The sequence below is a fragment of the Nicotiana tabacum genome, chromosome 13 (assembly GCF_000715075.1).
Source record: "Nicotiana tabacum cultivar K326 chromosome 13, ASM71507v2, whole genome shotgun sequence".
In the NCBI taxonomy this organism is placed as follows: domain Eukaryota; kingdom Viridiplantae; phylum Streptophyta; class Magnoliopsida; order Solanales; family Solanaceae; genus Nicotiana; species Nicotiana tabacum.
In genome coordinates this window covers 23,396,151-23,409,512 of record NC_134092.1, presented here as the reverse complement: position 1 = coordinate 23,409,512, position 13,362 = coordinate 23,396,151, and positions in this window count along the sequence as shown.

Below are 13,362 nucleotides of genomic sequence, written 5' to 3'. Positions count from 1 at the left end.
TGCTCATGACTCGTGAGACCTATGTAACCTAGGCTCTGATAGCAACTTATCACGACCTAAAATCTCACATGTCGCGATGGAGCCTATACCAATACTAGGCAAGCCGACAATCTCAATAAACCACCATGTCTTTGAAGTTTGAAAACATAATATCTAAATTCAGCGGAAGAAAACTCATAATTACATATATAAACACTCCCAAAACCCAGTGTCACTGAGTACATGAGCATCTAGTATGAATATAAGTATGGAAAATAGGGTCTATAATAGTCTAAGACCAAATACAGTAAACAAGGAGATAGGGAAGGAGAGACAAGGTCTGCGAAACACGGGAGCTATCTCTAAATCTCCGAAAAATCAACTGTGCGAGAGAATCAACACCCGCTAGGTCCGGGAACACCTGGATCTGCACACGAAGTGCAGGGTACAGTATGAGTACAACCAACTCATCAAGTAACAATAATAAATAAGGAACTAAAGATAGTGACAAGCTATGCAGTTATAGTTCATTTTCAGTAATTCCAGCAGAGAGTATACATGCTTTTGATTCCCTAAGTTTAAGTCAAATTAGTTTTATACAGTTCAAGTTCATGTAATCCGGATTTAAATTCTTTTAGAGAATTTCACAACAATGACAAATAGCAACTAAGTGCAGAAACAAACGCAAAGCAAGTACAGCCTCTCAGGGCAACAGTCACTCCACTCATCACAACAACTCAACCACTCGACTCTCAGCCCTCAGCACTCACACTCAATGGGTACCCGCGCTCACTAGGGGTGTACAGACTCCGGAGGAGCTCCTACAGCCCAAGCTCCATAATCCGCACGGACAACTCACGTGCTGCACGGACAACTCACGTGCCATAGTATCATTACCTCACCGACAGGCCCTCGGCCTTACTCAGTCCTCAGCTTCTCTAGTATCTCGGGCTCTCGAAAATCACAAAGATCAGCCCAAACAAAGATAACATAGAGTATCAAAAAATATCAAGAAAGACTGAGGTATGATACGCAAGTAAAATCATGACTGAGTACAATACAACAATTAGCAAATAATTCAACAAGTACGTGACCTCTGTGGGTCCCAACAGTACTATCACATAGTCCAAGCATGATTTTTAACATGATTTACAGTCAAATTTCTTTAACACATAGAGAGCATATAGCTAACAACAAATTATTCAAATTTATAGTTTCACAGGACGGACCAAGTCACAATCTCCTCGGTGCACGCCCACACGCTATCACCTAGCATGTGCGTCACCTCCAAAATAATCACATGATCCAAAATCCGGGTTTTCATACCCTCACGACCAGATTTATAACTGTTACTTACCTCAAGCCATGAAATTCTATACTTTGCTATGTCTTTGCCTCGCAAATCGGCCTCCGAATGCCTCGAATCTAGTCACAAATAATTCGTTTCAGTTAATAAAATTTATTGAAATTAATTCCATGAGAAAATTTAAACAAGAGGGGTTGCTCTGATGGTAAGCAACCTCCACTTCCAACCAATAGGTTGTGAGTTCGAGTCACCCCACGAGCAAGGTGGGAGTTCTTAGAGGGAAGGATGCCGAGGGTATATTGGAAACAACCTCTCTACCTCATGGTAGGGGTAAGGTCTGCGTACACACTACCCTCCCCAGACCCCACTAGTGGGATTATACTGGGATGTTGTTGTTGTTGTTGTTGTTGTTGTTGTAATTCCATGAGAAAATACTATTTTTTCATAAATAAAATCCAAAACATAACTCAAAAATGCCCATGGGGACCAGGTCTCGGAACCCGACAAAAGTTACAAAATCTGAAAGCTCATTCAACCACGAGTCTAACCATAATAATTTTATAAAATTCCGACCTCAACTCGACCCTCAAATCTTCAATTTAAACCAAGAAGGTTTTCTAAATTTTTCCAATTTAATTCACCCATTAAATGATAAAAACAACCATGGATTCGGGTAATTTAACCAATATTGAGTTAAGAATACTTAACTCGTTGTTTCCTCTGAAAATCTTCCAAAATTTGCCTCTTCCCGAGCCCCAATCCGTCAAAAATGGAAAATGGGACAAAGTCCCATTTTCAGAACTTAAACTCACTGCCTAGTCATTTGCTCTACTCGATCACGAAGCACAGTTTTCCACTGCCCAAATTTAACCCTACGTGATCGCATACTTCTCCACGCGATCGTGATGCACAACTTCACAGACCTATACGATCGCGGACTCGTTCATGCGATCTCGAAGAACAAAATGCGTGACTTCTATTTTCGCCCCACTTGCTCTACGCGAACGCGACCTTCTTCACGCGTTCACAAATAACAAACTCACATAGCTACGCGATCGCATCCCGCTTCGCGCGATCGCGAAGCACAAAATATCACTGCCTCAAAAAAGCTTATGCGGTCGCGAATGAATCCCTGCGATCGCGTACAAGGAAACCAGAACCTGCTGAAACTAGAACTTCAGCTATCAAGCCAAGTCCAAAAATGATCTGTTAAGCATCTGAAACTCACCCGAGCCCTCCGGGACCTCAACCAAACATACCATCAAGTCCCAAAATATCATACGAACTTAGTCGAACCTTCAAATCACCTCTGTGATGACTCAAAATGTCATCTTTAAATTCAATAATTATTTCTGTATTTTAAGATCTCAAAAAGCACTATTTATTATTCTTCGACTTGCGTGCGCAGTCCGTAAAATTTTTTAGAAAGTTTTTATATGAAAAATGAATTAAAATGTGAATTAGAGCTTTTAAAACTCAACTGAGTTGACTTTAGTCAACATTTTGAGTAAACGGACTCGGATTAGTGTTTTGACAGTTCTGGTAGGTCCGTATCGTGATTTGGGACTTGGGCGTATGCCAGGAATCAAATTCCGAGGTCCCTAGCCCGAGATGGAATTTTGATGAAAAATTAAAAATTTAAGTTCAAATAGTGACCGGATATCAAATTATATGCAAACGACCCCGGAATAGAATTTTGATGATTCCAACAGCTCCGTATGGTTATTTTGGACTTAGAAGCGTGATCGGAATTTTATTTGGAAGTCCGTAGTGGAATTAGGCTTGAATGCCAAAAGTTGAAATTTTGAAAAGTTTGACCAGGGGGTTGACTTTTTGATATCGAGGTCGGATTCCAATTCTGAATATTGGAATAGGTCTGCTATGTCATTTATGACTTGTGTGCAAAATTTGAAATCATTCCGAATTGATTTGATGTATTTCGGCACAAGATATAGAATTTGAAAGTTCAAAGTTCATAGATTTTGATTTGAGGTGTGATTCGTTGTTTTGATGTGGTTTGAAGCCTCGACTAAGTTCGTATTGTATTTTGGGACATGTTGGTATAATTGGTTAAGGTTCCGAGATCATCTTTCTAGAGCCATCAACATCAGAAATACCCATTCGCAACCACAATTAATACACAATCACTTACTCTTCTTGAGTCCAAATTCATTGACAAGACATGAGAATTTAATTTGTCACAAAATTTAACAACGTGAAAGATCCTTCAAAACATTCACCCTCGAGACCGTACATCACATCAAAATGAAAATCAAGTACCCAATGGCCTTCCTTTACATTTCAAGGAAACACTTCTCGTCACATTCAAATTGTCTTAACACATCCCGCAGTTACATCATACTCATCACAAAGCCATTCCACCGCTTATTGAGCCACAAATTCCACTCTTAGGGACAATACCGGACATATGAGTCCAGATGTACAGGTTACAACTGAAGCTACCGAGCCTAAGCTGCGGTCTAAACCTGGCCTCAAGTCCTACAGACTTGCCCATCACCAAAACACAGAATACACATCTTGAACCTCGTTCATAGAATCACAAGCCGATGCACAACTGATACCGAGCGCTCATATGCACATACGCAATGCGTGGAAGGAATTCAAAAAGTTATGTTTCAAGCTGAATCAATTCCACACGATAGAATACAAGAAAGTGAAATTTTCCTAAGGGTTCGACAGCCTCGCAAAGATAAGTACAGGCGTCTTTGTACCGATCCACAAGACCCTACTAAACCTACTCATGACTCGTGAGACCTATGTAACCTAGGCTCTGATACCAACTTGTCACGACCTGAAATCTCACATGTCGTGATGGAGCCTATCCCAATACTAGGCAAGCCAACAATCTCAATAAGCCACCATGTCTTTGAAGTTTGAAAACATAATATCTAAATTCAGCGGAAGAAAACTCATAATTACATATATAAACACTCCCAAAACCCAGTATCACTGAGTACATGAGCATCTAGTATGAATACAAGTATGGAAAATAGGGTCTATAATAGTCTAAGACCAAATACAATAAACAAGGAGATAGGGAAGGAGAGACAAGGTTTGCGAAACACGGGAGCTATCTCTAAATCTACGAAAAATCAACTGTGCGAGAGAATCAACACCCGCTAGGTCCGGGAACACCTAGATCTGCACACGAAGTGCAGGGTGTAGTATGAGTACAACCAACTCATCAAGTAACAATAATAAATAAGGAACTAAAGATAGTGACAAGCTACGCAGTTATAGTACATTTTCAGTAATTCCAGCAGAGAGTAGACATGCTTTTGATTCGCTAAGTTTAAGTCAAATTAGTTTTATACAGTTCAAGTTCACGTAATCCGGATTTAAATTCTTTCAGACAATTTCACAACAATGACAAATAGCAACTAAGTGCAATAACAAACGCAAAGCAAGTTCAGCCTCTCAGGGCAACAGTCACTCCACTCATCACAACAACTCAACCACTCGGCTCTCAGCCCTCAGCACTCACACTCAATGGGCACCCGCGCTCACTAGGGGTGTACAGACTCCGGAGGAGCTCCTACAACCTAAGCTCCATAATCCGCATGAACAACTCACGTGCTGCACGGACAACTCACGTGCCATAGTATCATTACCTCACCGACAGGCCCTCGGCCTTACTCAGTCCTCAACTTCTCTAGTCTCTCGGGCTCTCGAAAATCACAAAGATCAGCCCAAACAAAGATAACATAGAGTATCAAAAAATATCAAGAAAAACTGAGGTATGATACGCAAGTAAAATCATGACTGAGTACAATACAACAATTAGCAAATAATTCAACAAGTACGTGACCTCGGTGGGTCCCAATAGTACTATCACATAGTCCAAGCATGATTTTTAACATGATTTACAGTCAAATTTCTTTAACACATAGAGAGAATATAGCTAACAACAAATTATTCAACTTTACAGTTTCACAGGATGGACGAAGTCACAATCTCCTCGGTGCACGCTCACACGCCGTCACCTAGCATGTGCGTCACCTCCAAAATAATCACATGATCCAAAATCCGGGTTTTCATACCCTCAGGACCAGATTTATAAATGTTACTTACCTCAAGCCATGAAATTCAATACTTTGCTATGCCTTTGCCTCGCAAATCGGCCTCTGAATGCCTCGAATCTAGTCACAAATAATTTGTTTCAGTTAATAAAATTTATTGAAATTAATTCCATGAGAAAATTTAAACAAGAGGGGTTGCTCTGATGGTAAGCAACCTCCATTTCCAACCAATAGGTTGTGAGTTCGAGTCAACCCAAGAGCAAGGTGGGGAGTTCTTGGAGGGAAGTATGCCGAGGGTATATTGGAAACAACCTCTCTACCTCATGGTAGGGGTAAGGTCTGCGTACACACTACCCTCCCCAGACCCCACTAGTGGGATTACACTGGGTTATTGTTGTTGTTGTTGTTGTTGTTGTAATTCCATGAGAAAATACTATTTTTTCATAAATAAAATCCAAAATTTAACTCAACAATGCCCATGGGGACCAGGTCTCGGAACCCGACAAAAGTTACAAAATCTGAAAGCTCATTCAACCACGAGTCTAACCATAACAATTTTATAAAATTCCAACCTCAACTCGACCCTCAAATCTTCAATTTAAACCAAGAGGGTTTTCTAAATTTTTCCAATTTAATTCACTCATTAAATAATAAAAACAATCATGGATTCGGGTAATTTAACCAATATTGAGTTAAGAATACTTAACCTGTTGTTTCCTCTGAAAATCTTCCAAAATTTGCCTCTTCCCGAGCCCCAATCCGTCAAAAATGGAAAATGGGACGAAGTCCCATTTTCAGAACTTAAACTCACTGCCCAGTCATTTGCTCTACTCGATCACGAAGCACAGTTTTCCACTGCCCAAATTTAACCCTACATGATCGCATACTTCTCCACGCGATCGTGATGCACAACTTCACACACCTATACGATCGCGGACTCGTTCACGCGATCTCGAAGAACAAAACGCGTGACTTCTATTTCTGCCTCACTTGCTCTACGCAAACGCGACCTTCTTCATGCGTTCACGAATAACTAACTCACATACCTACGCGATCGCGTCTCGCTTCACGCTATCGCGAAGCACAAAATATCACTGCCTCAAAAAAGCTTACGCGATCGCGAATGAATCCCTGCGATCGCGTACAAGGAAACCAGAACCTGCTGAAACCAGAACATCAGCTATCAAGCCAATTCCAAAAATGATCTGTTAAGCATCTGAAACTCACCCGAGCCCCCCGGGACCTCAACCAAACATACCATCAAGTCCCAAAACATCATACGAACTTAGTCGAACCTTCAAATCACCTCTGTGATGACCCAAAATATCATATTTAAATTCAATAATTATTTTTGTATTCTAAGACCTCAAAAGCACTATTTATAATTCTTTGACTTGCGTGCGCAGTCCGTAAAATTTTTCAGAAAGTTTTTATATGAAAAATGAATTAAAATGTGAATTAGAGCTTCAAAACTCAACTGAGTTGACTTTAATCAACATTTTGAGTAAACGGACTCGGATTAGTATTTTGACAGTTCTGGTAGGTCTGTATCGTGATCGGAATTTTATTTGGAAGTCCGTAGTGGAATTAGGCTTGAAATGCCAAAAGTTGAATTTTTGGAAAGTTTGACCGGGGGGTTGACTTTTTGATATCGAGGTCAGATTCTAATTCTGAATATTGGAATAGGTCTGTTATGTTATTTATAACTTGTGTGCAAAATTTGAAATCATTCCGAATTGATTTGATGTGTTTCGGCACAAGATATAGAATTTGAAAGTTCAAAGTTCATAGATTTTGATTTGAGGTGTGATTCGTCGTTTTGATGTGGTTTGAAGCCTCTACTAAGTTCGTATTGTATTTTGGGACATGTTGGTATAATTGGTTAAGGTCCCGAGGGTCTCGGGTGGATTTCGGAAGGTAAAAGGAATGGATTTCGGACAAAGAGGGTTGCTGGAAATTTCTGGTGCGTGGAGCCAAGTTTGGAAGCTTATATCTCGCAATTCATAAGAAATCGGAAAATTTTCAAAACATGAAAGTTGTCGTCGTTTGATTCTAGTTTTCAGAAAGTTAAACCATTCATTATTTGGACATTTGTACAGAAAGTTATGATGGATTGAATGAAGGCTGGTAGAGCAGTTTCACTAGAAATTTCTAATGTATGGAGCCGACTTTGGAAGCTTATATCTCGCAATTCATAAGGAATCGGAAAAGTTTCAAAACATAAAAGTTGTATCTTTTGATTCTACTTTCCAGAAAGTTAAACCATTCATCATTTGGACATTCGTACATAAAGTTATGATCGATTGAAGGAAGGCTGGTACAAGCAAGTTCTGGTGGACTTTTAGGACGGAAAATGGACTTTTAGTGACGGATGGGCAGAAACTTAAGGACCAAAAATAGTCATTTCCTTCATTTCGTTTTGGATTTTTGGAGCACGGTACTTGGGCAATTTTTGGGCGATTTTCAAGGGAAAACATTGGGGTAAGTGTTCCATATCCTATATTGATTATATTTCATGATTCCATACTCATTTACATCATGAATCCGTGAATTTATGGAAGAAAAATCAAGATTTTTGCAAAATCTTCCAGAAAAGAAAATTTAAGATTTGGAGGTCGAGTTGTTATCGGAATTTGGTAAAATTAGTATGGGTGGACTCGTAATTGAATGGGTTATCGGATTTTGTAAGTTTCGCCGGATTCCATGATGTGGCCCCCACTGGCAAAATTTGAGCTAATTTCGGATTTTATTGAAAAATGTAATATTTTCTTATGAAATTGATTACGATAATTTTTGTTGACTGTATCGAATTAATTATGACTAGATACGAGTCGATCGGAGTCGAAAAATCGAGGAAAAGGCGTACTACTTGGTTAAATTGGAGCAAGTCGGGGTAAGTGACTTATCTAATCTTGTGTGGGGGAAATTTTCTTTAGGATTGGTATTGATGTGATTATTGAAAATGTGTGAAAAGTCGGGTACACGAGGTGACGAGTGTGTACACGGGCTAAATGTGAAAGATTATGTTTTAAATTGTGTAGATCACTATTGCGCATTTATTAAATTATTTTATCTTGTTATATTCTTCATCATTGATCTAAGATATATACTTTAAATTTGTTTGACCTTTTTCTGCTAATTGTTTTACCTGTTTAGTTGAAACTTGGTTTCTTTTATTCTGTGCATTATTTGAAGGTTGATTTTCTTTAAATTAAATATTATTAATATGAAGTATTTGATATTTTTAAACTTGATATTGAAGCAACGAATTAAAGATTTTGAAATATTATTTTCCTAAATTATTTATTCCTGAATATTTTTTTAAGATTTTCGTACTCATTGTGATGGAGCTGTGAGCTCTTTATTGTGGAAAAATATTATTGATAATTTATTTTGGCATGAGCCGTGAGCTCTTTATTGTGGAAAAATATTATTGATGATTTATTTTGGCATGAGCCGTGAGATCTTTATTGTGGAAAAATATTGTTGTTGAATTATTTTGGCAAGTTAAATTATTTGAGCACTTGAGGTGCAAATAGGAAAAGAATATTGTGGCTAAAGTGTTTAGCCACGGAAGTTTTCATATTTAGCTACAATATATTTTGTAGCTGTAAATGCATAATGTTGTAGTGCATGTTACGCAATGGTTCTTATTGTGTCATACAAATAATTTATTCATTTGATGTATAAATTTCTCCGTAAGGGATCGTTTGGTTACAAGAATAACAGATAATAATCTAAGGATAAAATGTGAGATTATTTAATACCGTGTTTGATTGGGTTTTTATTTCCATGATAAATAATTCAGGATTGGTTATACCACAACTGTAGTATGATTTTTATACCACATTCTTGGATAAATCCCGGAATAACTAATTCCGGGATGTAACGACCCGACCGGTCGTTTTGAATATTATAACTATGTTCTCCCATTTGCTGCTCAATTTATGCTTTACAGTTATTTTATGACTTATCGGGTTAGTTAGTTCGGGTCCGGAAGGATTTCGGGGTGAAATGAGACACTTAGTCTCATAATTGAAAATTTAAGTTGAAAAAGTTAACCGGATGTTGATTTATGTGTAAACTACCTCATATTTAAATTCTGATGATTCCAATAGCTCCGTATGGTGATTTTGGACTTAGGAGCGCGTCCGAAAATTTTTTTGGAGGTCCGTAGAGGAATTAGGCTTGAAATGGCGAAAGTCAAATTTTTTGGAAGTTTGACAGGGGGATTGAATTTTTGATATCGGGGTCGGAACCCTAATCTAAAAATTAAAATACCTATGTTATGTCATTTATGGCTTGTGTACAAAATTTGAGGTCAATCGGACGTGATTTGATATGTTCCGGCGTCGTTTGTAGAAATTGGAAGTTTTAAAGTTCATTAGGCTTGAATTGGGGTATGATTCGTGGTTTTAGCGTTGTTGGATGTGATTTGAGGTTTAGACTAAGTTTGTATCATGTTTTAGGACTTGTTGGTATATTTGGTTGAGGTCTCGGGGGTCTCGGGTGAGTTTCGGACGGCTAACGGATTAATTTTGGACTTTGCATTCGAGCTGAAGAATGGTGGTTTTCTGTCATTGGTTTCTTTCTACGCGATCGCATGAGAATGTCCGTGATCGCATAGGCTAAGTTAGAGTAGTGAGATTTTGTGCTATGTGATCGTGTGAAGGCATGCGCGATCGCGTGGGTTTGGCCAGGCTGTGCATCGCAAACGCGTAGGCTAGTCGCGTTCGCGAAGAGGAACGGAGGGAGGAGTTGGGCCACGCGCTTAATGTTTCGCGATCGCGTGAGAAGGTTCGCGATCGCGTAGGCTTGCAGAGACTGTGCTTCGCGATCGCGTGGGAATTTTGCATAATCGCATAGAGCTATTTTTGGGCAATGAAAATATGTGCTTCGCGATCGCGTGACTTAGTCCGCGATCGCATAGAAGAAATCACTAGGCAGAATGTTTAAGTTCTGAAAATGGGACTTCCCATTTTATTTTTGCCGATTTGGAGCTCGGATTGACGCGATTTTGGGAGATTTTTAGAGAAAACAACGGGATAAGTGTTCTTAACTCAATATTGGTTAAATTACCCGAATCCATGGTTGTTTTTAACATTTAATGGGTGAATTAAGTTGGAAAATTTAAAAAAACCCTCTTGGTTAAAATTGAAGATTCGAGGGTCGAGTTGAGGTCGGATTTTTGTAAAATTGGTATGGGTAGACTCGTAGTTGAATGGGCTTTTGGATTTTGTAACTTTTGTTGGGTTCCGAGATGTGGGCCCCACAGGCAATTTTTGAGCTAAATTTCGGATTGTTTTGGAAAATTTGTATTTTCTTATGGATATAATTTCAATAATTTTTATTGACTGAATCGAGTTATTTGTGACTAGATACGAGGCTTTTGGAGACCAATTCACGAGGCAAGGGCATAGCGAAGTGAGAAATTACACAGTTTGAGGTAAGTAACACTTCTAAACTTGGTTCTGAGGGTATGAATCCCCAAATTTGGTATGATATAAATTGTTTGGAGGTGACACACATGATAGGTGACGAACTTGTGGACGTGCACCATATAAATTATGTCTTGAATAAATCCTGTGCAATTGTAAAATTAATGAATCATGTTATTATCTAAACATTCTCCACATGTTAGAGAAATTGAAATGAGGCTCCTATTAAAGATCATGTTTAGGCTACGTGCCAATATTTTGGGACCCATGGGGTCGTGTTGCTGTTGAATTAATTGTTCAAATATATACATTTCACACTCAGTAATATTTGTCCATTGTGAGGATATTTATGGGATCGAGCTGCGCGACGCAGCAGGCCAAATTGGCTTTACATATATGGTTACTACATGGAATGGGATTGCCCACCTGTAGCAGACCTTATAGGCTTTACTATTTTATAGATCGGGGATGCCCGCCTGCAGTAGGCCTTATAGGCTTTATTATTATACGGATCGGGACTGCCCGCCTGCAGTAGGCAATATTGGCTTTATATAGCTCTTGGGCTGAAGGAGCTCCTCCGAGAGTCTGCACACACCCCTAGTGAGCGCGATTGATTTATAGCACTTGGGCTGAAGGAGCCCCTCCGGAGTCTGCACATACCCCAAGTGAGCGTGGTTGATTTATATTGAGGGGTGGATCTTCCCTGGGCATGAATCTTACCTGAAGCATTTATATTGAGGGATGGATCTTTCCTGGGCATGAATCTTTCCCGAAGCATTTATATCGAGGGATGGATCTTCCTTGGGCATGGATCTTGCCCGAAGCATTTATAATGAGGGATGAATTTTTTCCTGGACATGGATCTTCTCTGAATCATTGATATTTGGGGATGGATCTTCCCCTGGGCTGGATTGGCCTTATACAGTACTGAGTGACTGACTGTCAGTTGATGGGTATACATATATATTTGGAATGGATCTTTCCTGGACTGGACTGGCCATATACAGTACTGAGTAATTGAGTATTTTAGAGTGTGAGTACATGGAGTTTTCACTAAGGTGCATCACATACAATATGTACTTTGGCATGTAAATACAGAGATGTCATATTCCTCGTATTGTTCAGAATTGATATGTTTTATTTGTACTAAAAGCAACTGTTGAACTTGAAAGCATGCCTACATTTCTGTATTGTTATTATTTATACTGGACTGTACCTGCGGAGCACGTCACTACTTTCAGCCCAAAGGTTAGTCTTGTTATTTATTGAGTTGGTTGTACTCATACTACACTTTGCACCTCGTGTGCAGATCCACGTGCTTTTGTACACGACGATCGTTAGATGTCAGAGTTCTATCAGTTGGAGACGATCGAGGTAGCTGCCTGGAGTCCACTGACCTTGACTCTCTTTCTTTCAGTTATTGTACTGTTCTATACTTTCAAACAGTATTTTGTCAATCAGACTTTGTGTTCATATTAGATGCTCATGTACTCAGTGACACCGGATTTTGGGAGTGTTTATATATGTATTTGTGAGATTTCTTCCGCTGAATTTAGATATTATATTTTCAAACTTAAAAGATATAGTGATTTATTAAGATTGTCGGCTTGCCTAGTATTGAGATAGGCACCATCACGACAGGTGAGATTTTGGGTCGTGACACGGGATAAACAACCAAATGATAAAAGTGCCCTTCTCCAAAGCTCTTCTCTTGAGGAACGTTTAAGAAGTTCATGGTTAAAATTGAAACAAAAAGTCCAAGTTTACATATTATAAAACCAAACACATTATGTTATACCTCTATATCCTATTTGTTTTATCTAATGAACCAAACATAGAGTAAATTTCATGGGTGCCCATTTAGCTTTGTCATTATCACCCAAAAGTTACTTCTTTTTTTGTTACGTAAAAGTCATTCAACTTTGTATTCATTACTCAAAAGTCAATTTTCTTTCTTTTGGTACACAAGTTATTTTACTATGCTCTAGTTATCACAATAGTCACTTTGACCAAATTTATAAAATTTTTACCTGAAAAGTCTATTATGCCTTTGACATTATAAATCATCTTATTATATAATATATTTGTACTTAGGTATTTTATTTATAATTAACTTATATTTATTATTTTTATAATATATTCTTACTTTTAATTTTCCTTAACGTTAATTTTCAATATATATATATATATAGGTAGCAATATTAAATTTGTCAGTAACATTACTACGAATAAATTGCAAGTCAACGTTCTTAACATGCCTAATAAAATATTTGTAATGAAAATTATAAAATCAATGCTCACAAATTTATCAGTCAAACCATATTCGTTAATCCAATAAACAAAATACCCATATTTAGCACATTGACATATCATATTAACACTTTCAAATAAATAATATTAACAGATAAAACATAATATTAAAACAAATATCTTTGATTTTTTAAAAGTTTTACTGTACACATCTTTATTTTTTAAAACAAATATCTTTAATATTAACAGAATACATCTTTGTTAAACGAATTATTTTTATTATTTCAAATAAATATTAAAAATAAATATTTTTTGTTGTTTTTATATTTTAAAATGTGTTCATGTTTGA